The 24,258-nt window shown below is 40.4% G+C and overlaps 10 non-coding genes across 10 annotated transcripts; 9 read left to right on the plus strand and 1 right to left on the minus strand.

Annotated features, from left to right (window-relative positions):
- The first annotated feature begins 841 nt into the window (after positions 1-841).
- Positions 842-915, plus strand: TRNAT-AGU (transfer RNA threonine (anticodon AGU)). The gene has a single exon. It is a non-coding gene; the product is annotated as a tRNA-Thr (tRNA).
- Positions 916-1,682: 767 nt separating this feature from the next.
- TRNAT-AGU (transfer RNA threonine (anticodon AGU)) lies at positions 1,683-1,756 on the plus strand. Its single transcript has one exon. It is a non-coding gene; the product is annotated as a tRNA-Thr (tRNA).
- A 3,288-nt stretch (positions 1,757-5,044) lies between these two features.
- Positions 5,045-5,118, plus strand: TRNAT-AGU (transfer RNA threonine (anticodon AGU)). The gene has a single exon. It is a non-coding gene; the product is annotated as a tRNA-Thr (tRNA).
- A 767-nt stretch (positions 5,119-5,885) lies between these two features.
- On the plus strand, positions 5,886-5,959 carry TRNAT-AGU (transfer RNA threonine (anticodon AGU)). Its single transcript has one exon. It is a non-coding gene; the product is annotated as a tRNA-Thr (tRNA).
- A 237-nt stretch (positions 5,960-6,196) lies between these two features.
- Positions 6,197-6,269, minus strand: TRNAK-UUU (transfer RNA lysine (anticodon UUU)). The gene has a single exon. It is a non-coding gene; the product is annotated as a tRNA-Lys (tRNA).
- A 1,297-nt stretch (positions 6,270-7,566) lies between these two features.
- On the plus strand, positions 7,567-7,640 carry TRNAT-AGU (transfer RNA threonine (anticodon AGU)). The gene has a single exon. It is a non-coding gene; the product is annotated as a tRNA-Thr (tRNA).
- Positions 7,641-9,249: 1,609 nt separating this feature from the next.
- TRNAT-AGU (transfer RNA threonine (anticodon AGU)) lies at positions 9,250-9,323 on the plus strand. Its single transcript has one exon. It is a non-coding gene; the product is annotated as a tRNA-Thr (tRNA).
- Positions 9,324-11,770: 2,447 nt separating this feature from the next.
- TRNAT-AGU (transfer RNA threonine (anticodon AGU)) lies at positions 11,771-11,844 on the plus strand. Its single transcript has one exon. It is a non-coding gene; the product is annotated as a tRNA-Thr (tRNA).
- Positions 11,845-12,611: 767 nt separating this feature from the next.
- On the plus strand, positions 12,612-12,685 carry TRNAT-AGU (transfer RNA threonine (anticodon AGU)). Its single transcript has one exon. It is a non-coding gene; the product is annotated as a tRNA-Thr (tRNA).
- Positions 12,686-13,449: 764 nt separating this feature from the next.
- Positions 13,450-13,523, plus strand: TRNAT-AGU (transfer RNA threonine (anticodon AGU)). The gene has a single exon. It is a non-coding gene; the product is annotated as a tRNA-Thr (tRNA).
- Positions 13,524-24,258: the final 10,735 nt, after the last annotated feature.

Here is a 24,258-nt window from a genome sequence, read left to right on the forward strand (position 1 = left end):
AAGGTGCTGTGGCTTAGTTGGTTAAAGCGCCTGTCTAGTAAACAGGAGATCCTGAGTTTGAATCTCAGCAGCGCCTGTCTGCTTTTTTTCGACCAATCTGTCTCCCCAATATTAAAACTTTGTACAAAGATTGCTATTTCATGCTATTTAGAAGCACAGTCAGGCTTGATATGTTGGCAAAGCATCCAAGAACTCTGGACTCCACTACCTTAGAGTCATATTGCCCAAGGTTGCGATGCCATCAGAAATAGCACATATTAGAATGAGCAATTCATATTTCCTGCTTAATTTTTTGTAAAAGAAGCAAAGGTACGCCTGAACAGGGACTTGAACCCTGGACCCTCAGATTAAAAGTCTGATGCTTTACCGACTGAGCTATCCAGGCAGATGGATCACTGCCATTTGAAACTTGATTTTCACTCTACAGCACCTCCATACATGGCTACCTCACTGGTCAATAAAGGAAATGAATTACTAGTGCATTACACACATTTTGATACTGGAGACATAACTTTTTTCAGTCATTCCGTATCCAGATATAGAGATTTGCAGCATCTAGGACTTTAATGTTCACCCACTTACGGATTTGAATGTTTTGCCACATTCATGAGTGCAAACTTGCTCCCCAGTAAAGACGAACATGTGCTCCTCAATGCACACACTGGGCAATGCAGTCCACTCTAAATCGACGATTAATGACATGCTCGTTTTGTGCAATGGAGTTTCAGTCAATTGGAAAACATTTTGAAAAGTTATATTGCAACAGAAGCCCAGCCTTAAAAAAGTGGATTTCACTTCTAAATGATTACATGAGGAAGGAAAGGAGACCAGATGCAAAAAAGGTGCTGTGGCTTAGTTGGTTAAAGCGCCTGTCTAGTAAACAGGAGATCCTGAGTTCGAATCTCAGCAGCGCCTGTCTGCTTTTTTTTCGACCAATCTGTCTCCCCAATATTAAAACTTTGTACAAAGATTGCTATTTCATGCTATTTAGAAGCACAGTCAGGCTTGAAATGTTGGCAAAGCATCCAAGAACTCTGGACTCCACTACCTTAGAGTCATATTGCCCAAGGTTGCGATGCCATCAGAAATAGCACATATTAGAATGGGCAATTCATATTTCCTGCTTAATTTTTTGTAAAAGAAGCAAAGGTACGCCTGAACAGGAACTTGAACCCTGGACCCTCAGATTAAAAGTCTGATGCTCTACCGACTGAGCTATCCAGGCACAGGGATCACTGCCCATTTGAAACTTGATTTTCACTCTACAGCACCTCCATACATGGCTACCTCACTGGTCAATAAAGGAAATGAATTACTAGTGCATTACACACATTTTGACACTGGAGACATAACTTTTTTCAGTCATTCCGTATCCAGATATAGAGATTTGCAGCATCTAGGACTTTAATGTTCACCCACTTACGGATTTGAATGTTTTGCCACATTCATGAGTGCAAACTTGCTCCCCAGTAAAGACGAACATGTGCTCCTCAATGCACACACTGGGCAATGCAGTCCACTCTAAATCGACGATTAATGACATGCTCGTTTTGTGCAATGGAGTTTCAGTCAATTGGAAAACATTTTGAAAAGTTATATTGCAACAGAAGCCCAGCCTTAAAAAAGTGGATTTCACTTCTAAATGATTACATGAGGAAGGAAAGGAGACCAGATGCAAAAAAGGTGCTGTGGCTTAGTTGGTTAAAGCGCCTGTCTAGTAAACAGGAGATCCTGAGTTCGAATCTCAGCAGCGCCTGTCTGCTTTTTTTTCGACCAATCTGTCTCCCCAATATTAAAACTTTGTACAAAGATTGCTATTTCATGCTATTTAGAAGCACAGTCAGGCTTGAAATGTTGGCAAAGCATCCAAGAACTCTGGACTCCACTACCTTAGAGTCATATTGCCCAAGGTTGCGATGCCATCAGAAATAGCACATATTAGAATGAGCAATTCATATTTCCTGCTTAATTTTTTGTAAAAGAAGCAAAGGTACGCCTGAACAGGGACTTGAACCCTGGACCCTCAGATTAAAAGTCTGATGCTCTACTGACTGAGCTATCCAGGCACAAGGAACACTGCCCATTTGAAACTTGATTTTCACTCTACAGCACCTCCATACATGGCTACCTCACTGGTCAATAAAGGAAATGAATTACTAGTGCATTACACACATTTTGACACTGGAGACATAACTTGTTTCAGTCATTCCGTATCCAGATATAGAGATTTGCAGCATCTAGGACTTTAATGTTCACCCACTTACGGATTTGAATGTTTTGCCACATTCATGAGTGCAAACTTGCTCCCCAGTAAAGACGAACATGTGCTCCTCAATGCACACACTGGGCAATGCAGTCCACTCTAAATCGACGATTAATGACATGCTCGTTTTGTGCAATGGAGTTTCAGTCAATTGGAAAACATTTTGAAAAGTTATATTGCAACAGAAGCCCAGCCTTAAAAAAGTGGATTTCACTTCTAAATGATTACATGAGGAAGGAAAGGAGACCAGATGCAAAAAAGGTGCTGTGGCTTAGTTGGTTAAAGTGCCTGTCTAGTAAACAGGAGATCCTGAGTTCGAATCTCAGCAGCGCCTGTCTGCTTTTTTTTCGACCAATCTGTCTCCCCAATATTAAAACTTTGTACAAAGATTGCTATTTCATGCTATTTAGAAGCACAGTCAGGCTTGAAATGTTGGCAAAGCATCCAAGAACTCTGGACTCCACTACCTTAGAGTCATATTGCCCAAGGTTGCGATGCCATCAGAAATAGCACATATTAGAATGGGCAATTCATATTTCCTGCTTAATTTTTTGTAAAAGAAGCAAAGGTACGCCTGAACAGGAACTTGAACCCTGGACCCTCAGATTAAAAGTCTGATGCTCTACCGACTGAGCTATCCAGGCACAGGGATCACTGCCCATTTGAAACTTGATTTTCACTCTACAGCACCTCCATACATGGCTACCTCACTGGTCAATAAAGGAAATGAATTACTAGTGCATTACACACATTTTGACACTGGAGACATAACTTTTTTCAGTCATTCCGTATCCAGATATAGAGATTTGCAGCATCTAGGACTTTAATGTTCACCCACTTACGGATTTGAATGTTTTGCCACATTCATGAGTGCAAACTTGCTCCCCAGTAAAGACGAACATGTGCTCCTCAATGCACACACTGGGCAATGCAGTCCACTCTAAATCGACGATTAATGACATGCTCGTTTTGTGCAATGGAGTTTCAGTCAATTGGAAAACATTTTGCAAAGTTATATTGCAACAGAAGCCCAGCCTTAAAAAAAGTGGATTTCACTTCTAAATGATTACATGAGGAAGGACAGGAGATCAGATGCAAAAGAGGTGCTGTGGCTTAGTTGGTTAAAGCGCCTGTCTAGTAACCGGAGATCCTGAGTTCGAATCTCAGCAGCACCTGTCTGCTTTTTTTTCAACCAATCTGTCTCCCCAATATTAAAACTTTGTACAAAGATTGTTATTTCATGCTATTTAGAAGCACAGTCAGGCTTGAAACGTTGGCAAAGCATCCAAGAATTCTGGACTCCACTACCTTAGAGTCATATTGCCCAAGGTTGCGATGCCATCAGAAATAGCACATATTAGAATGAGCAATTCATATTTCCTGCTAAATTTTTTGTAAAAGAAGCAAAGATACGCCTGAACAGGGACTTGAACCCTGGACCCTCAGATTAAAAGTCTGATGCTCTACCGACTGAGCTATCCAGGCACAGGGATCACTGCCCATTTGAAACTTGATTTTCACTCTACAGCACCTCCATACATGGCTACCTCACTGGTCAATAAAGGAAATGAATTACTAGTGCATTACACACATTTTGACACTGGAGACATAACTTTTTTCAGTCATTCCGTATCCAGATATAGAGATTTGCAGCATCTAGGACTTTAATGTTCACCCACTTACGGATTTGAATGTTTTGCCACATTAATGAGTGCAAACTTGGTCCCCAGTAAAGACGAACATGTGCTCCTCAATGCACACACTGGGCAATGCAGTCCACTCTAAATCGACGATTAATGACATGCTTGTTTTGTGCAATGGAGTTTCAGTCAATTGGAAAACATTTTGAAAAGTTATATTGCAACAGAAGCCCAGCCTTAAAAAAGTGGATTTCACTTCTAAATGATTACATGAGGAAGGAAAGGAGACCAGATGCAAAAAAGGTGCTGTGGCTTAGTTGGTTAAAGCGCCTGTCTAGTAAACAGGAGATCCTGAGTTTGAATCTCAGCAGCGCCTGTCTGCTTTTTTTCGACCAATCTGTCTCCCCAATATTAAAACTTTGTACAAAGATTGCTATTTCATGCTATTTAGAAGCACAGTCAGGCTTGATATGTTGGCAAAGCATCCAAGAACTCTGGACTCCACTACCTTAGAGTCATATTGCCCAAGGTTGCGATGCCATCAGAAATAGCACATATTAGAATGAGCAATTCATATTTCCTGCTTAATTTTTTGTAAAAGAAGCAAAGGTACGCCTGAACAGGGACTTGAACCCTGGACCCTCAGATTAAAAGTCTGATGCTTTACCGACTGAGCTATCCAGGCAGATGGATCACTGCCATTTGAAACTTGATTTTCACTCTACAGCACCTCCATACATGGCTACCTCACTGGTCAATAAAGGAAATGAATTACTAGTGCATTACACACATTTTGATACTGGAGACATAACTTTTTTCAGTCATTCCGTATCCAGATATAGAGATTTGCAGCATCTAGGACTTTAATGTTCACCCACTTACGGATTTGAATGTTTTGCCACATTCATGAGTGCAAACTTGCTCCCCAGTAAAGACGAACATGTGCTCCTCAATGCACACACTGGGCAATGCAGTCCACTCTAAATCGACGATTAATGACATGCTCGTTTTGTGCAATGGAGTTTCAGTCAATTGGAAAACATTTTGAAAAGTTATATTGCAACAGAAGCCCAGCCTTAAAAAAGTGGATTTCACTTCTAAATGATTACATGAGGAAGGAAAGGAGACCAGATGCAAAAAAGGTGCTGTGGCTTAGTTGGTTAAAGCGCCTGTCTAGTAAACAGGAGATCCTGAGTTCGAATCTCAGCAGCGCCTGTCTGCTTTTTTTTCGACCAATCTGTCTCCCCAATATTAAAACTTTGTACAAAGATTGCTATTTCATGCTATTTAGAAGCACAGTCAGGCTTGAAATGTTGGCAAAGCATCCAAGAACTCTGGACTCCACTACCTTAGAGTCATATTGCCCAAGGTTGCGATGCCATCAGAAATAGCACATATTAGAATGGGCAATTCATATTTCCTGCTTAATTTTTTGTAAAAGAAGCAAAGGTACGCCTGAACAGGAACTTGAACCCTGGACCCTCAGATTAAAAGTCTGATGCTCTACCGACTGAGCTATCCAGGCACAGGGATCACTGCCCATTTGAAACTTGATTTTCACTCTACAGCACCTCCATACATGGCTACCTCACTGGTCAATAAAGGAAATGAATTACTAGTGCATTACACACATTTTGACACTGGAGACATAACTTTTTTCAGTCATTCCGTATCCAGATATAGAGATTTGCAGCATCTAGGACTTTAATGTTCACCCACTTACGGATTTGAATGTTTTGCCACATTCATGAGTGCAAACTTGCTCCCCAGTAAAGACGAACATGTGCTCCTCAATGCACACACTGGGCAATGCAGTCCACTCTAAATCGACGATTAATGACATGCTCGTTTTGTGCAATGGAGTTTCAGTCAATTGGAAAACATTTTGAAAAGTTATATTGCAACAGAAGCCCAGCCTTAAAAAAGTGGATTTCACTTCTAAATGATTACATGAGGAAGGAAAGGAGACCAGATGCAAAAAAGGTGCTGTGGCTTAGTTGGTTAAAGCGCCTGTCTAGTAAACAGGAGATCCTGAGTTCGAATCTCAGCAGCGCCTGTCTGCTTTTTTTTCGACCAATCTGTCTCCCCAATATTAAAACTTTGTACAAAGATTGCTATTTCATGCTATTTAGAAGCACAGTCAGGCTTGAAATGTTGGCAAAGCATCCAAGAACTCTGGACTCCACTACCTTAGAGTCATATTGCCCAAGGTTGCGATGCCATCAGAAATAGCACATATTAGAATGAGCAATTCATATTTCCTGCTTAATTTTTTGTAAAAGAAGCAAAGGTACGCCTGAACAGGGACTTGAACCCTGGACCCTCAGATTAAAAGTCTGATGCTCTACCAACTGAGCTATCCAGGCACAAGGATCACTGCCCATTTGAAACTTTATTTTCACTCTACAGCACCTCCATACATGGCTACCTCACTGGTCAATAAAGGAAATGAATTACTAGTGCATTACACACATTTTGACACTGGAGACATAACTTTTTTCAGTCATTCCGTATCCAGATATAGAGATTTGCAGCATCTAGGACTTTAATGTTCACCCACTTACGGATTTGAATGTTTTGCCACATTCATGAGTGCAAACTTGCTCCCCAGTAAAGACGAACATGTGCTCCTCAATGCACACACTGGGCAATGCAGTCCACTCTAAATCGACGATTAATGACATGCTCGTTTTGTGCAATGGAGTTTCAGTCAATTGGAAAACATTTTGAAAAGTTATATTGCAACAGAAGCCCAGCCTTAAAAAAGTGGATTTCACTTCTGAATGATTACATGAGGAAGGAAAGGAGACCAGATGCAAAAAAGGTGCTGTGGCTTAGTTGGTTAAAGCGCCTGTCTAGTAAACAGGAGATCCTGAGTTCGAATTTCAGCAGCGCCTGTCTGCTTTTTTTTGGACCAATCTGTCTCCCCAATATTAAAACTTTGTACAAAGATTGCTATTTCATGCTATTTAGAAGCACAGTCAGGCTTGAAATGTTGGCAAAGCATCCAAGAACTCTGGACTCCACTACCTTAGAGTCATATTGCCCAAGGTTGCGATGCCATCAGAAACAGCACATATTAGAATGAGCAATTCATATTTCCTGCTTAATTTTTTGTAAAAGAAGCAAAGGTACGCTGAACAGGGACTTGAACCCTGGACCCTCAGATCAAAAGTCTGATGCTCTAGCGACTGAGCTATCCAGGCAGATGGATCACTGCCATTTAAAACTTGATTTTCACTCTACAGCACCTCCATACATGGCTACCTCACTGGTCAATAAAGGAAATGAATTACTAGTGCATTACACACATTTTGACACTGGAGACATAACTTTTTTCAGTCATTCCGTATCCAGATATAGAGATTTGCAGCATCTAGGACTTTAATGTTCACCCACTTACGGATTTGAATGTTTTGCCACATTCATGAGTGCAAACTTGCTCCCCAGTAAAGACGAACATGTGCTCCTCAATGCACACACTGGGCAATGCAGTCCACTCTAAATCGACGATTAATGACATGCTCGTTTTGTGCAATGGAGTTTCAGTCAATTGGAAAACATTTTGTAAAGTTATATTGCAACAGAAGCCCAGCCTTAAAAAAAGTGGATTTCACTTCTAAATGATTACATGAGGAAGGACAGGAGATCAGATGCAAAAGAGGTGCTGTGGCTTAGTTGGTTAAAGTGCCTGTCTAGTAAACAGGAGATCCTGAGTTCGAATCTCAGCAGCACCTGTCTGCTTTTTTTTCAACCAATCTGTCTCCCCAATATTAAAACTTTGTACAAAGATTGTTATTTCATGCTATTTAGAAGCACAGTCAGGCTTGAAACGTTGGCAAAGCATCCAAGAATTCTGGACTCTACTACCTTAGAGTCATATTGCCCAAGGTTGCGATGCCATCAGAAATAGCACATATTAGAATGAGCAATTCATATTTCCTGCTAAATTTTTTGTAAAAGAAGCAAAGATACGCCTGAACAGGGACTTGAACCCTGGACCCTAAGATTAAAAGTCTGATGCTCTACCGACTGAGCTATCCAGGCACAGGGATCACTGCCCATTTGAAACTTGATTTTCACTCTACAGCACCTCCATACATGGCTACCTCACTGGTCAATAAAGGAAATGAATTACTAGTGCATTACACACATTTTGACACTGGAGACATAACTTTTTTCAGTCATTCCGTATCCAGATATAGAGATTTGCAGCATCTAGGACTTTAATGTTCACCCACTTACGGATTTGAATGTTTTGCCACATTAATGAGTGCAAACTTGCTCCCCAGTAAAGACGAACATGTGCTCCTCAATGCACACACTGGGCAATGCAGTCCACTCTAAATCGATGATTAATGACATGCTCGTTTTGTGCAATGGAGTTTCAGTCAATTGGAAAACATTTTGAAAAGTTATATTGCAACAGAAGCCCAGCCTTAAAAAAGTGGATTTCACTTCTAAATGATTACATGAGGAAGGAAAGGAGACCAGATGCAAAAAAGGTGCTGTGACTTAGTTGGTTAAAGCGCCTGTCTAGTAAACAGGAGATCCTGAGTTCGAATCTCAGCAGCGCCTGTCTGCTTTTTTTTCGACCAATCTGTCTCCCCAATATTAAAACTTTGTACAAAGATTGCTATTTCATGCTATTTAGAAGCACAGTCAGGCTTGAAATGTTGGCAAAGCATCCAAGAACTCTGGACTCCACTACCTTAGAGTCATATTGCCCAAGGTTGCGATGCCATCAGAAATAGCACATATTAGAATGGGCAATTCATATTTCCTGCTTAATTTTTTGTAAAAGAAGCAAAGGTACGCCTGAACAGGAACTTGAACCCTGGACCCTCAGATTAAAAGTCTGATGCTCTACCGACTGAGCTATCCAGGCACAGGGATCACTGCCCATTTGAAACTTGATTTTCACTCTACAGCACCTCCATACATGGCTACCTCACTGGTCAATAAAGGAAATGAATTACTAGTGCATTACACACATTTTGACACTGGAGACATAACTTTTTTCAGTCATTCCGTATCCAGATATAGAGATTTGCAGCATCTAGGACTTTAATGTTCACCCACTTACGGATTTGAATGTTTTGCCACATTCATGAGTGCAAACTTGCTCCCCAGTAAAGACGAACATGTGCTCCTCAATGCACACACTGGGCAATGCAGTCCACTCTAAATCGACGATTAATGACATGCTCGTTTTGTGCAATGGAGTTTCAGTCAATTGGAAAACATTTTGCAAAGTTATATTGCAACAGAAGCCCAGCCTTAAAAAAAGTGGATTTCACTTCTAAATGATTACATGAGGAAGGACAGGAGATCAGATGCAAAAGAGGTGCTGTGGCTTAGTTGGTTAAAGCGCCTGTCTAGTAAACAGGAGATCCTGAGTTCAAATCTCAGCAGCACCTGTCTGCTTTTTTTTCAACCAATCTGTCTCCCCAATATTAAAACTTTGTACAAAGATTGTTATTTCATGCTATTTAGAAGCACAGTCAGGCTTGAAACATTGGCAAAGCATCCAAGAATTCTGGACTCCACTACCTTAGAGTCATATTGCCCAAGGTTGCGATGCCATCAGAAATAGCACATATTAGAATGAGCAATTCATATTTCCTGCTAAATTTTTTGTAAAAGAAGCAAAGATACGCCTGAACAGGGACTTGAACCCTGGACCCTCAGATTAAAAGTCTGATGCTCTACCGACTGAGCTATCCAGGCACAGGGATCACTGCCCATTTGAAACTTGATTTTCACTCTACAGCACCTCCATACATGGCTACCTCACTGGTCAATAAAGGAAATGAATTACTAGTGCATTACACACATTTTGACACTGGAGACATAACTTTTTTCAGTCATTCCGTATCCAGATATAGAGATTTGCAGCATCTAGGACTTTAATGTTCACCCACTTACGGATTTGAATGTTTTGCCACATTAATGAGTGCAAACTTGCTCCCCAGTAAAGACGAACATGTGCTCCTCAATGCACACACTGGGCAATGCAGTCCACTCTAAATCGACGATTAATGACATGCTTGTTTTGTGCAATGGAGTTTCAGTCAATTGGAAAACATTTTGAAAAGTTATATTGCAACAGAAGCCCAGCCTTAAAAAAGTGGATTTCACTTCTAAATGATTACATGAGGAAGGAAAGGAGACCAGATGCAAAAAAGGTGCTGTGGCTTAGTTGGTTAAAGCGCCTGTCTAGTAAACAGGAGATCCTGAGTTTGAATCTCAGCAGCGCCTGTCTGCTTTTTTTCGACCAATCTGTCTCCCCAATATTAAAACTTTGTACAAAGATTGCTATTTCATGCTATTTAGAAGCACAGTCAGGCTTGAAATGTTGGCAAAGCATCCAAGAATTCTGGACTCCACTACCTTAGAGTCATATTGCCCAAGGTTGCGATGCCATCAGAAATAGCACATATTAGAATGAGCAATTCATATTTCCTGCTTAATTTTTTGTAAAAGAAGCAAAGGTACGCCTGAACAGGGACTTGAACCCTGGACCCTCAGATTAAAAGTCTGATGCTCTACCGACTGAGCTATCCAGGTAGATGGATCACTGCCATTTGAAACTTGATTTTCACTCTACAGCACCTCCATACATGGCTACCTCACTGGTCAATAAAGGAAATGAATTACTAGTGCATTACACACATTTTGACACTGGAGACATAACTTTTTTCAGTCATTCCGTATCCAGATATAGAGATTTGCAGCATCTAGGACTTTAATGTTCACCCACTTACGGATTTGAATGTTTTGCCACATTCATGAGTGCAAACTTGCTCCCCAGTAAAGACGAACATGTGCTCCTCAATGCACACACTGGGCAATGCAGTCCACTCTAAATCGACGATTAATGACATGCTCGTTTTGTGCAATGGAGTTTCAGTCAACTGGAAAACATTTTGAAAAGTTATATTGCAACAGAAGCCCAGCCTTAAAAAAGTGGATTTCACTTCTAAATGATTACATGAGGAAGGAAAGGAGACCAGATGCAAAAAAGGTGCTGCGGCTTAGTTGGTTAAAGCGCCTGTCTAGTAAACACGAGATCCTGAGTTCGAATCTCAGCAGCGCCTGTCTGCTTTTTTTTCGACCAATCTGTCTCCCCAATATTAAAACTTTGTACAAAGATTGCTATTTCATGCTATTTAGAAGCACAGTCAGGCTTGAAATGTTGGCAAAGCATCCAAGAACTCTGGACTCCACTACCTTAGAGTCATATTGCCCAAGGTTGCGATGCCATCAGAAATAGCACATATTAGAATGAGCAATTCATATTTCCTGCTTAATTTTTTGTAAAAGAAGCAAAGGTACGCCTGAACAGGGACTTGAACCCTGGACCCTCAGATTAAAAGTCTGATGCTCTACCGACTGAGCTATCCAGGCACATGGATCACTGCCATTTGAAACTTGATTTTCACTCTACAGCGCCTCCATACATGGCTACCTCACTGGTCAATAAAGGAAATGAATTACTAGTGCATTACACACATTTTGACACTGGAGACATAACTTTTTTCAGTCATTCCGTATCCAGATATAGAGATTTGCAGCATCTAGGACTTTAATGTTCACCCACTTACGGATTTGAATGTTTTGCCACATTCATGAGTGCAAAATTGCTCCCCAGTAAAGGCAAACATGTGCTCCTCAATACACACACTGGGCAATGCAGTCCACTCTAAATCAACGATTAATGACATGCTCGTTTTGTGCAATGGAGTTTCAGTCAATTGGAAAACATTTTGTAAAGTTATATTGCAACAGAAGCCCAGCCTTAAAAAAAGTGGATTTCACTTCTAAATGATTACATGAGGAAGGAAAGGAGATCAGATGCAAAAGAGGTGCTGTGGCTTAGTTGGTTAAAGCGCCTGTCTAGTAAACAGGAGATCCTGAGTTCGAATCTCAGCAGCGCCTGTCTGCTTTTTTTTCGACCAATCTGTCTCCCCAATATTAAAACTTTGTACAAAGATTGTTATTTCATGCTATTTAGAAGCACAGTCAGGCTTGAAATGTTGGCAAAGCATCCAAGAATTCTGGACTCCACTACCTTAGAGTCATATTGCCCAAGGTTGCGATGCCATCAGAAATAGCACATATTAGAATGAGCAATTCATATTTCCTGCTAAATTTTTTGTAAAAGAAGCAAAGATACGCCTGAACAGGGACTTGAACCCTGGACCCTCAGATTAAAAGTCTGATGCTCTACCGACTGAGCTATCCAGGCACAGGGATCACTGCCCATTTGAAACTTGATTTTCACTCTACAGCACCTCCATACATGGCTACCTCACTGGTCAATAAAGGAAATGAATTACTAGTGCATTACACACATTTTGACACTGGAGACATAACTTTTTTCAGTCATTCCGTATCCAGATATAGAGATTTGCAGCATCTAGGACTTTAATGTTCACCCACTTACGGATTTGAATGTTTTGCCACATTCATGAGTGCAAACTTGCTCCCCAGTAAAGACGAACATGTGCTCCTCAATGCACACACTGGGCAATGCAATCCACTCTAAATCGACGATTAATGACATGCTCGTTTTGTGCAATGGAGTTTCAGTCAATTGGAAAACATTTTGAAAAGTTATATTGCAACAGAAGCCCAGCCTTAAAAAAGTGGATTTCACTTCTAAATGATTACATGAGGAAGGAAAGGAGACCAGATGCAAAAAAGGTGCTGTGGCTTAGTTGGTTAAAGCGCCTGTCTAGTAAACAGGAGATCCTGAGTTCGAATCTCAGCAGCGCCTGTCTGCTTTTTTTGACCAATCTGTCTCCCCAATATTAAAACTTTGTACAAAGATTGCTATTTCATGCTATTTAGAAGCACAGTCAGGCTTGATATGTTGGCAAAGCATCCAAGAACTCTGGACTCCACTACCTTAGAATCATATTGCCCAAGGTTGCGATGCCATCAGAAATAGCACATATTAGAATGAGCAATTCATATTTCCTGCTTAATTTTTTGTAAAAGAAGCAAAGGTACGCCTGAACAGGGACTTGAATCCTGGACCCTTAGATTAAAAGTCTGATGCTCTACCGACTGAGCTATCCAGGCAGATGGATCACTGCCATTTGAAACTTGATTTTCACTCTACATCACCTCCATACATGGCTACCTCACTGGTCAATAAAGGAAATGAATTACTAGTGCATTACACACATTTTGACACTGGAGACATAACTTTTTTCAGTCATTCCGTATCCAGATATAGAGATTTGCAGCATCTAGGACTTTAATGTTCACCCACTTACGGATTTGAATGTTTTGCCACATTCATGAGTGCAAACTTGCTCCCCAGTAAAGACGAACATGTGCTCCTCAATGCACACACTGGGCAATGCAGTCCACTCTAAATCGACGATTAATGACATGCTCGTTTTGTGCAATGGAGTTTCAGTCAATTGGAAAACATTTTGAAAAGTTATATTGCAACAGAAGCCCAGCCTTAAAAAAGTGGATTTCACTTCTAAATGATTACATGAGGAAGGAAAGGAGACCAGATGCAAAAAAGGTGCTGTGGCTTAGTTGGTTAAAGCGCCTGTCTAGTAAACAGGAGATCCTGAGTTCGAATCTCAGCAGCGCCTGTCTGCTTTTTTTTCGACCAATCTGTCTCCCCAATATTAAAACTTTGTACAAAGATTGCTATTTCATGCTATTTAGAAGCACAGTCAGGCTTGAAATGTTGGCAAAGCATCCAAGAACTCTGGACTCCACTACATTAGAGTCATATTGCCCAAGGTTGCGATGCCATCAGAAATAGCACATATTAGAATGAGCAATTCATATTTCCTGCTTAATTTTTTGTAAAAGAAGCAAAGGTACGCCTGAACAGGGACTTGAACCCTGGACCCTCAGATTAAAAGTCTGATGCTCTACCGACTGAGCTATCCAGGCAGATGGATCACTGCCATTTGAAACTTGATTTTCACTCTACAGCACCTCCATACATGGCTACCTCACTGGTCAATAAAGGAAATGAATTACTAGTGCATTACACACATTTTGACACTGGAGACATAACTTTTTTCAGTCATTCCGTATCCAGATATAGAGATTTGCAGCATCTAGGACTTTAATGTTCACCCACTTACGGATTTGAATGTTTTGCCACATTCATGAGTGCAAACTTGCTCCCCAGTAAAGACGAACATGTGCTCCTCAATGCACACACTGGGCAATGCAGTCCACTCTAAATCGACGATTAATGACATGCTCGTTTTGTGCAATGGAGTTTCAGTCAATTGGAAAACATTTTGAAAAGTTATATTGCAACAGAAGCCCAGCCTTAAAAAAGTGGATTTCGCTTCTAAATGATTACATGAGGAAGGAAAGGAGACCAGATGCAAAAAAGGTGCTGCGGCTTAGTTGGTTAAAGCGCCTGTCTAGTAAACAGGAGATCCTGAGTTCGAATCTCAGCAGCGCCTGTCTGCTTTTTTTTCGACCAATCTGTCTCCCCAATATTAAAACTTTGTACAAAGATTGCTATTTCATGCTATTTAGAAGCACAGTCAGGCTTGAAATGTTGGCAAAGCATCCAAGAACTCTGGACTCCACTACCTTAGAGTCATATTGCCCAAGGTTGCGATGCCATCAGAAATAGCACATATTAGAATGAGCAATTCATATTTCCTGCTTAATTTTTTGTAAAAGAAGCAAAGGTACACCTGAACAGGGACTTGAACCCTGGACCCTCAGATTAAAAGTCTGATGCTCTACCGACTGAGCTATCCAGGCACAGGGATCACTGCCCATTTGAAACTTGATTTTCACTCTACAGCACCTCCATACATGGCTACCTCACTGTTCAATAAAGGAAATGAATTACTAGTGCATTACACACATTTTGACACTGGAGACATAACTTTTTTCAGTCATTCCGTATCCAGATATAGAGATTTGCAGCATCTAGGACTTTAATGTTCACCCACTTACGGATTTGAATGTTTTGCCACATTCATGAGTGCAAACTTGCTCCCCAGTAAAGACGAACATGTGCTCCTCAATGCACACACTGGGCAATGCAGTCCACTCTAAATCGACGATTAATGACATGCTCGTTTTGTGCAATGGAGTTTCAGTCAATTGGAAAACATTTTGAAAAGTTATATTGCAACAGAAGCCCAGCCTTAAAAAAGTGGATTTCACTTCTGAATGATTACATGAGGAAGGAAAGGAGACCAGATGCAAAAAAGGTGCTGTGGCTTAGTTGGTTAAAGCGCCTGTCTAGTAAACAGGAGATCCTGAGTTTGAATCTCAGCAGCGCCTGTCTGCTTTTTTTTGGACCAATCTGTCTCCCCAATATTAAAACTTTGTACAAAGATTGCTATTTCATGCTATTTAGAAGCACAGTCAGGCTTGAAATGTTGGCAAAGCATCCAAGAACTCTGGACTCCACTACCTTAGAGTCATATTGCCCAAGGTTGCGATGCCATCAGAAACAGCACATATTAGAATGAGCAATTCATATTTCCTGCTTAATTTTTTGTAAAAGAAGCAAAGGTACGCCTGAACAGGGACTTGAACCCTGGACCCTCAGATCAAAAGTCTGATGCTCTACCGACTGAGCTATCCAGGCACATGGATCACTGCCATTTGAAACTTGATTTTCACTCTACAGCGCCTCCATACAAGGCTACCTCACTGGTCAATAAAGGAAATGAATTACTAGTGCATTACACACATTTTGACACTGGAGACATAACTTTTTTCAGTCATTCCGTATCCAGATATAGAGATTTGCAGCATCTAGGACTTTAATGTTCACCCACTTACGGATTTGAATGTTTTGCCACATTCATGAGTGCAAACTTGCTCCCCAGTAAAGGCAAACATGTGCTCCTCAATACACACACTGGGCAATGCAGTCCACTCTAAATCAACGATTAATGACATGCTCGTTTTGTGCAATGGAGTTTCAGTCAATTGGAAAACATTTTGTAAAGTTATATTGCAACAGAAGCCCAGCCTTAAAAAAGTGGATTTCACTTCTAAATGATTACATGAGGAAGGAAAGGAGACCAGATGCAAAAAAGGTGCTGTGGCTTAGTTGGTTAAAGCGCCTTGTCTAGTAAACAGGAGATCCTGTAAGGATATTTGGCGTGTTACAGTACACAGTACAGCAATACTACACAAGTAGCACACATTTTTTTGCAGCACCACCACCACAAGGGTGCGGTGCATTGCTATATGGGTTAGCAGATTAACAAGGAAAGACAGACTATTCAGTAAAAAACGATTTTAACATATAAGATGCAAATCTATTTTTACAGTTAAAAGCACACGTGTTCATTTAAAAATGCACACTATTTTTCACCTGAAATGCCTATATTGCTAGAGACACATTTGAAAATTAACAGCTAACCTATTAACCATTAACCTGACTAATAAAACCTTATTTTAATATAACCCACTAATAAAATGTGTTCTCTACTGCAGAATTAGGCATACTCTGAAAACCATTTAAATGAGTGTGCAGATTTTTCTCTTCTCTTCTCTGCCTGATTCTCCGTGTTGTTGTGCACAGTAACTGCAGGAAGGAGGAAGTCAGATTTGCAACAATTGCAAATGTATAAGCGAAGCTATTGTTGAAGAGTAGGAGGATGAGAGATGATGGATTTCATTGGGACAAGTCATAAAGAGGGCTGAGAGGAAAGTTTTAGTGGGCAGTATCAGGGAAAAAGACAGGCAGACATCTTTCTGCACTACTGGGGAGAAGACCTGGCTGTGGGGTACTGACTGAATGCAGATTCCTGTGTCCTGCTGCAGTCGACATTGGGGAGAGCTGAAAGAAAAACCTTTCCACTGGCTGAGGCAGTCCTATCTGAAAAAGCTGAGAATTCCAGGCAATGACCCCGGCTTGAGAAGGCAAGCGTTCCTTTTTGCTGGAGTTAATCCAAGAGAGCCACATTCACAAAGAGAAGCCTCTGAACAGATAAGGTAATTACATAACTGGGGGAGCTGTGTGTGTGCACGAAAATATGCAGTCAGTGTAGAAAAAATGAAAGTCCCGTGCGTGTCTTAATCAAGTGCTAATGTTGCAATTTGAGTTCTGTTCTCCGCCACTCTATTTGCAGTGGGTCATAGAAAATGCTTTGATTGTGCCATTTTATTGCTGTAAAGAATGAAATCGTGTTAAATACAACTTTTATAATACAGAAAAATATTTGAAAACAGACGGATGGTGTACTTACTGTTTATCATTACAGTGCTGTTGATGTGGGGAGATTTTTAAACAGTGCAATGGTCATTTTAAGACAGATGTGTGCATGTCAGAATCAGTATGAATAATTGTGAGTGACTGTAGTATAACTTGTTGGAGGTACATGAGCCAACGGGAAGAGAGACTCTCTGAACATAGCTCCCTACCGTATATAAGGTAGTGGAAATTACCACAAGACTACCACATATAGCTCTCTGTCGTAAATAAGTCAGTGAGTTTGCCCATGGTGGCGCACCAACACTATCACTGGAAAATGTGGTATCCCTAGAATGCAGGTCTGAGGTCTCTCTAGTGATCACACGAAAAATCTAAGCGAAGATAAGGGATTCTGGACATTGGGGCCACAAATAAAACAAGAGAATTATGCTCACCAAAATACCACCAACCACGTATACCAAATATGCAGGTCTGGGTGCTGAAATAATGTATGTCCATTGTATTATTGTTGCACATGGCCAAATCTGAATACAAAGAGTGATTATTGCTAAGTTATTTTTCGGCGGTAATAAAATACCGTCAGGCCCCAAATCTCCACAAAATACCCTACATATTTATGGTGCGTTGCAGGTCGGGAAAGTGATCACAGAGTACCTACTGGGCGTGGCAAGCGTGTCTCACACTGCCATTTGCACATTAAAGGGAACCCATTTTATAATAGCAGTGTGCCACTAAAAACGAATTTCAGAATGTCACAAAGGGAAACCACATTCTCAGATCTAGTGCAATATTTAGAGGCAAAGTTATTTGCACATGGGAATTGGTCTTCGAATACCACGTTAGAATGGAGTAACCGCATTCAAGGTGAGGTGCAGAAAGAAAAACTAGACAATATTTTTGCAGAAGGCAGCATAATTCAGGTCTGCCTTACAAGATTATTGAATGCAGCCGATAAAAGTGCAGAGAAAGACTGTTTAATACGGCTATGCGGCAAAATATGGTTTATTTTAAACAAGTCCCTGCGAATGCAAGAGAATGATACTCAGCTAATTAACAGGTTAAAGACTGAATTAGATGGGACAAGTAAAAATCAGGAAATGTTGAGAGCAGAATTACATGTATGCCAAAAAGACATGCAATTAAAATGCAGAGACTTTGATACTCAGTTATCCAAAAGCAAGAAACAATTTGAAGATAGTGAGCAAGAATTGACACACTTAAAAGCATTAGTGGATCACATTAGGCAGGATAAAGATGAGGTTATTTCAGAAATGCAGATTTTACAAAAAGAACATTGTGAAAAAGAAGGTGATCTCCAGAGTGCAGAACAAGAAATGATTAAAATGATTCAAGAAAGAGACCAAAGAAATAAAGAGTTCAATGAATGCCAAATGCAAATGTGCGACATGCAGGAGGCGATTAATAAAATGAGCGATGAAAATAATTATTTGCAGAATGAAGCAACTAGACTCCTTAAAAAGTGTAAGGACTTAGAACAGCAAATGTGCATTCCCAGGTCCCAAGAGAGGCGGCAGGGTACCACATTCAATGGAGTGGAGGTGAATTCTAGCTCTGCCCAAAGAGCTAGTGCCCCAGTGACTGGGCCGGTGACTGAACTTGGTTGCAGCGCCTTTGGGGGATTTGATACTCCCATTGGGGGCAGCCACCAATCTCATACACCTGAAAACAGGATTGAATCACAAAATAGTGCAATTCCATGCATTGCAACAAGTAGCCCCATAAAAATAATGAAATCCATTAAAGCCCTGATCAAACCATTTAAAAAGGGAGGTGAATGCTGCATTGAGGATCACTTAGAAGCGGTGCATGACATTTTTAAAGCACTCCAGATACCTAAGGAACAGTACAGACAATATTTTCATTTAACTTTAGATGCCCCGATGGCCAGCATCATAAGGGGATTAAATGAACAGCAAAATATGACATGGCTGGAGTTTGAAAAAGAAATTAGGCGTCATTTTTCTCCTTTTCAGTCATTGCAGGAGGCAAAGAAAGTCGCGTACACTATTACTGCTGGACCTAATACATCACCTCGCCAATTTTTACAAGACTTAAAAAGAGCATTCTCTCGCTTTGATGTATCTTTTGACTCAAATTCCAATGAGTTTAAAACCGCATACTTCTATGGGCTACAGAAAGACATCATATCCCAATTGGTCCGTGAATTTGACCGTGACAAGTCCCTTGAATGGATTGTACATCAAAGCACCAAGCTATATGAGGTACTCTATTGTCAGGGTAGAGAAAGTGATAAAATGAAAGATACTAGGCCTAAATCTAAAGAACCCTCAGCCACAGTAATGGAAATCAGGTCAGCCAAAATGTCCCTTGAGTCTGCTCAAAGCCAAGGTAAAAATAATGTGACACCTGAACAAAGGGGTAATCAACAAAGATCGCCATTTCCTGTACCAATGTTCCAATCACATGATCCTAGTAATAGAGAGAGCTACATCAGCCCTAGATATTTAGGGGATAGACCCCGGGTAAGATACCGGTCTGATATGGCAGGTATGAACAATAACCAGAGACAAAATCAAGATCAAAGAAATGATGGTCCCTACCAGTCATTGGGGACACAGAGCAGATTTGATCCCAGCACCATGATATATGGTAATCAGGATAGGCCCCGATATGTGGATCGATTTACTGATAATGGAAATCAACATAGGGGCCAGTACCTACAATCTGAGAGACAGGACATGAGGCAAAACGTGAACTACAGTCCACGCCAGTACGATGATTCCCCACCAAGGGACTATAATCAAAGGATGGGTGCAACCCGCTCCCCTCCACAAATGAATCAAGAGTTCAGAAACCATCCCAACCGGTATCAATCACCTGAGAGGTATCAGAATAGATCCAATCAGGGGGAAAACAACCAATATCGACCTAGGCCACAGAAAGAGGATCCTAGAGAGGTGGAAAGGTTCCAATGCCTTGAGGCCCAAGTGAAAATGTTAGCTGAGCAAATAGGAAAGCTCTATACAGCGCAAAAACAACCTTCCAAAGAGGGGGCTGATGGCCATAGCAATGACCGGGGGGCTTCCGAAAAGTGACTAAGTACTCATGATAACTGCAGTGCCAAAATGACAGATTGCTCTGATATAATTTTGCATGACAACTCTGAGGTGACTAATGGATTAAAAATGAAAGTACCAGTAAATGAAATTGTGATAGAAAGTGCAAATACTTCTAAAAAAGAGGTACGGTTTAACTTAGAGCTAAATAAAACAGTAAAGATTTGCACAAATGAAAAAGAAACATTAGGAATTCCAAAAGAACAAAGGGACAGATTTAAGAAAAATGACTCATGCATGGGGAATACCAGTGAACAGGGAGTAAGTGGGGATGCCATAGCTCCTTCCCTGGGCAAGCAAAACAATGACCAAACACAGACAGAAAAAGGAAATACTCACAAGGAGGGTACAAGTCAATCACCTGAAAAATTCTTTGAGCCACATATTTTTGAAGAGGCTGAAAGGGCTGGTATTACACTAAATGATCACAAATGCACAGAATTAAAAAATGACAAATTGCTGAATGATGTTGTTACACATGTTCAGTTGGAAGGTTGTAATGTGGCCTCTGATGTTACCCAGATGGATGGGCGAACGGTGGTCACACTCCAAAAAACCTCTGAACTTGGAGAAATGAATAAAATATCTCGCACAGAAATGGGTAAAAAGGAGGGAAAAATGTCTTTTCATTTACCAATGTGCTTAGCCAAAAGTGAAAAAGACCTGAGAAAGGTGAGCCCTGAAATCAGTAAGAATTCACATTTCTTATGTGTATTAGAGGAAGTTGAGGACAGATATTATGCACCCATCACTGTAGAAGAAAAATGCCACACCTTCGCTATGATTGACACTGGCGCACAGGCCACAATTATGTCCAAGGAGCTGGTAAAGAGTATCAATGAAGGGAGACATCCACAGAGTCAGATCACAGTGAAGGCAAATCAAGGCCCAGTGCATAACTTTAATGGGGAGGAGGTGCCCATCATAGGTGTAACTGAGGTTGACATAAAAATAGGAAAGCACAGAATGAAACAAGAGGTATTGATCACATCTATTTGTGAAATTCCATTTCTGATGGGGACAGATTGCCTGAAAAGATTGTCTCCTCTCATAGATGGGGTGAATGGAGTGCTGTGGTCCTTAACCAAAAAACCATTGAGGCCTAAGAAACTAAAATCACAAAACAGCAATATAAAAGAATGTCACACCGTTGCCAAGACAAATGATGCTGTGGAGGTATATCTCCAGAATAGCTGCATACCTAGTGTCACTGTTATATTAATGTGTCAAGACAAAGATCAGAGCGACAATGAAAAACTACCTGTACAAATATACTTGGACCCAAGGAAAGATTGGCAGACTGCTATAGATGAGCACACATTACGTTTTTACTTAAAAGAGAATACATGCAAACAGAATATTGTTCCTAAAACAGATTCAGAAAAACACATTACCACTCTGGCAGAGATACACATGGAAGATGAGCAACCATGGGTTCACGTTGGTATAAATGATTATCTTAAAACAATAAAAGCCACTTTAGCGCTTGAACATGAAAGGAGTTTCATTAATGAGAAATTGTTGCAAAAAATTATGGAGAGGGAAGAAATCCCGAAATTTAGGATTAAAAACCAATATGTTTCTGGGTTGGACAGTCCAGACTTTGAAAACCGAATTACAGACAGATGCATGCTTAAAATTAGCATTGGGCAGAAAACAATTTACCATAATGTATGGATAGTGAGTGGAGCACAAAATGAATTTTACATGGGCAATGACATCATGCACAGAATGTGTATGGTGTTAGATTTCCTTAATCAAAAAATATGGTCACGCCTAGGTGGGCCGGCGCCTGAATTTGAAGACAAAAGAAGGGCTTATCATTGTGCACAACTAGTTCCTTATGCAGTCGAATTACAGATGAGGAAAAATACTATTGTTCCTGCATTTACAAAACAGTTTGCAATAACACTGAAATGCAAAAATGGACAGCAGATGAAAGGCTCTGATGCATTTGTATGCCTGAATGAATCCATAAAACAGCAAGGCCTGGATTATGAATACATTCCATTGGTAGACATTGGTGAAGGATCTGTAAAAATCATGGTAAATAATAAAGGTTGTCAGGACATTCATTTAGAGGAAAACTCCCCATTAGGAATGGCCATACAAAAATCACATTATACGGCAGATTTAAATAACATGGTGATTGGGAAAATTCCTGAAAAATATGTAGATGCCAAGGGCGAGTTGCCAGAACACCTGGACTCTCAGCCCAAAGGAATATTTAAAATTCATTCTGTGTATCCTTATGATTCAAATGAGACAGTGTGCTGCCATCAAGAGGATTGCATAATATTTAATTTAAATGAAAATGAAACAGGAAATCAGCCCATTGAAGTGGAAGCTGATCTGCCAAAATATTTGAAAGTGGCAGCTCTACAAAAAGACACAGCCACACAGTTAGAGGAAAGCGCTGAGATTCCTTTACCAGAAGAGTTTCCAGAATTTTCCAGAATGGTAGAAGAGCAGATCTCCTTAGCGGATGCATGTGACAGCGATGAGGATCGACGCAATCTGAGGGAAATATTTATGGAGTTTAAGGATGTATTTGCAAAAGATGCTTATGATTGTGGTTTAACTGATTTACATGTGGCCACACTACCAGAAGGTTGTAGCAGAAATCCAGTGTTTGTACGCCAGTATAGACTACCGCTGGCATGTTTAGAATCATTGGCAGAGATTATTAAAAATTTGGAATAACGGGGAATAATTAGGCCCATTCATAGCACATCCAATACGCCTATTTTAGGTGTGTTAAAGCCAAATGGTCAATGGCGGCTGTGTGCAGACTTAAGAGAGTTAAATAAAAGAGTACCAGTATCTAGATGGCCACTACCATTCATTGATCAGGGCCTAGCTCAGATACATGGTTCAAATGTATTTACCACGTTAGATCTCACATCTGGATATTGGTGTGTGCCATTGGCAGAGGAGATACAACACCTATTTTCCTTTACATTTGACAGGACTCAATATGCCTGGCTTAGAGCTCCGTTCGGGTACATCAATAGTGGGAGTGAATTTGGCATATTTTTGAGAAAGGCCATGCCAGATGCAGCGGAAAGAGGAACAATAGTTTATGTGGATGATGTCTTGATAAAAAATGAAAACCTTAAAAGCCATTTTGATGAAATAAGACATGTGCTTGGCCAATTGCAGAAAGCAGGCGCCAAAGTATCTTTGCAAAAAGCACAATGGTGCAAGAAAAAAGTGAACTTTCTAGGGCATGAAGTGACTGAACATGGGCTAAATCCACAAAGGAAGAAAATAGAGGCCATACAAAGATTAAAAGATCCTAAAAATGTGAAAGGAGTAAAAAGTTTATTAGGGATGACAGGCTATAACAGAAAGTTCATTGAGAATTATGCAGAAATCACTCAACCATTGACTAAACTGCTTAAACTAAATACTCCCTGGAGATGGGAAAGAGAGCAGTCTGATGCAATGGCTAGATTGAAGGAATGTCTTGTAAAGGCACCATGTTTAGCATACCCCATAAAGGACAGGGATTTCTTTATAGAAATAGGCTTTTCTGAACATTGTATGTCAGCAGTGTTATCACAAAAACAGGATTTGAATCACAAAACCATTGCATATGCAAGTAAGGCATTTTCCCAAGTTGAAATGAAATTTAATGAATGCGAAAAGGCCCTATTAACCACTGTGTGGGCGCTACAACATTTCCGCCCCATTGTTCAGGGAGAAAAGGTGATTATTGAAACAAATCATCAACCTTTGCAATTTTTAGAGAGTAAAAGAATTAGATCAGGCAATCTAGCGCAATCCAGAATCACTTCATGGACGCTGGCATTACAAGGTTTTCCCGTAGAAGTAAGATATGGACAAAATAAAAAGAGCCCAATTGCTCAAGGGTTAGCTGACTTACATGACTGTGCAGCTGAACAAATAACAAATGAAATGGATGTGGAAGCTAGTTTACAGGGATTTGAACAATCACCACACAAAGCTTTTGATGAAAAAACATGCAAGGATTTGCCAACTGTATATGTGGATGGTTGTGCTTTTCACATTGAAAATGACAGTAATAAACAATTAGTGGCA

Source organism: Ambystoma mexicanum, unplaced genomic scaffold (genome assembly GCF_040938575.1).
Source record: "Ambystoma mexicanum isolate Mex_15411 unplaced genomic scaffold, UKY_AmexF1_1 Mex_scaf1, whole genome shotgun sequence".
Classification (NCBI taxonomy): Eukaryota; Metazoa; Chordata; class Amphibia; order Caudata; family Ambystomatidae; genus Ambystoma; species Ambystoma mexicanum.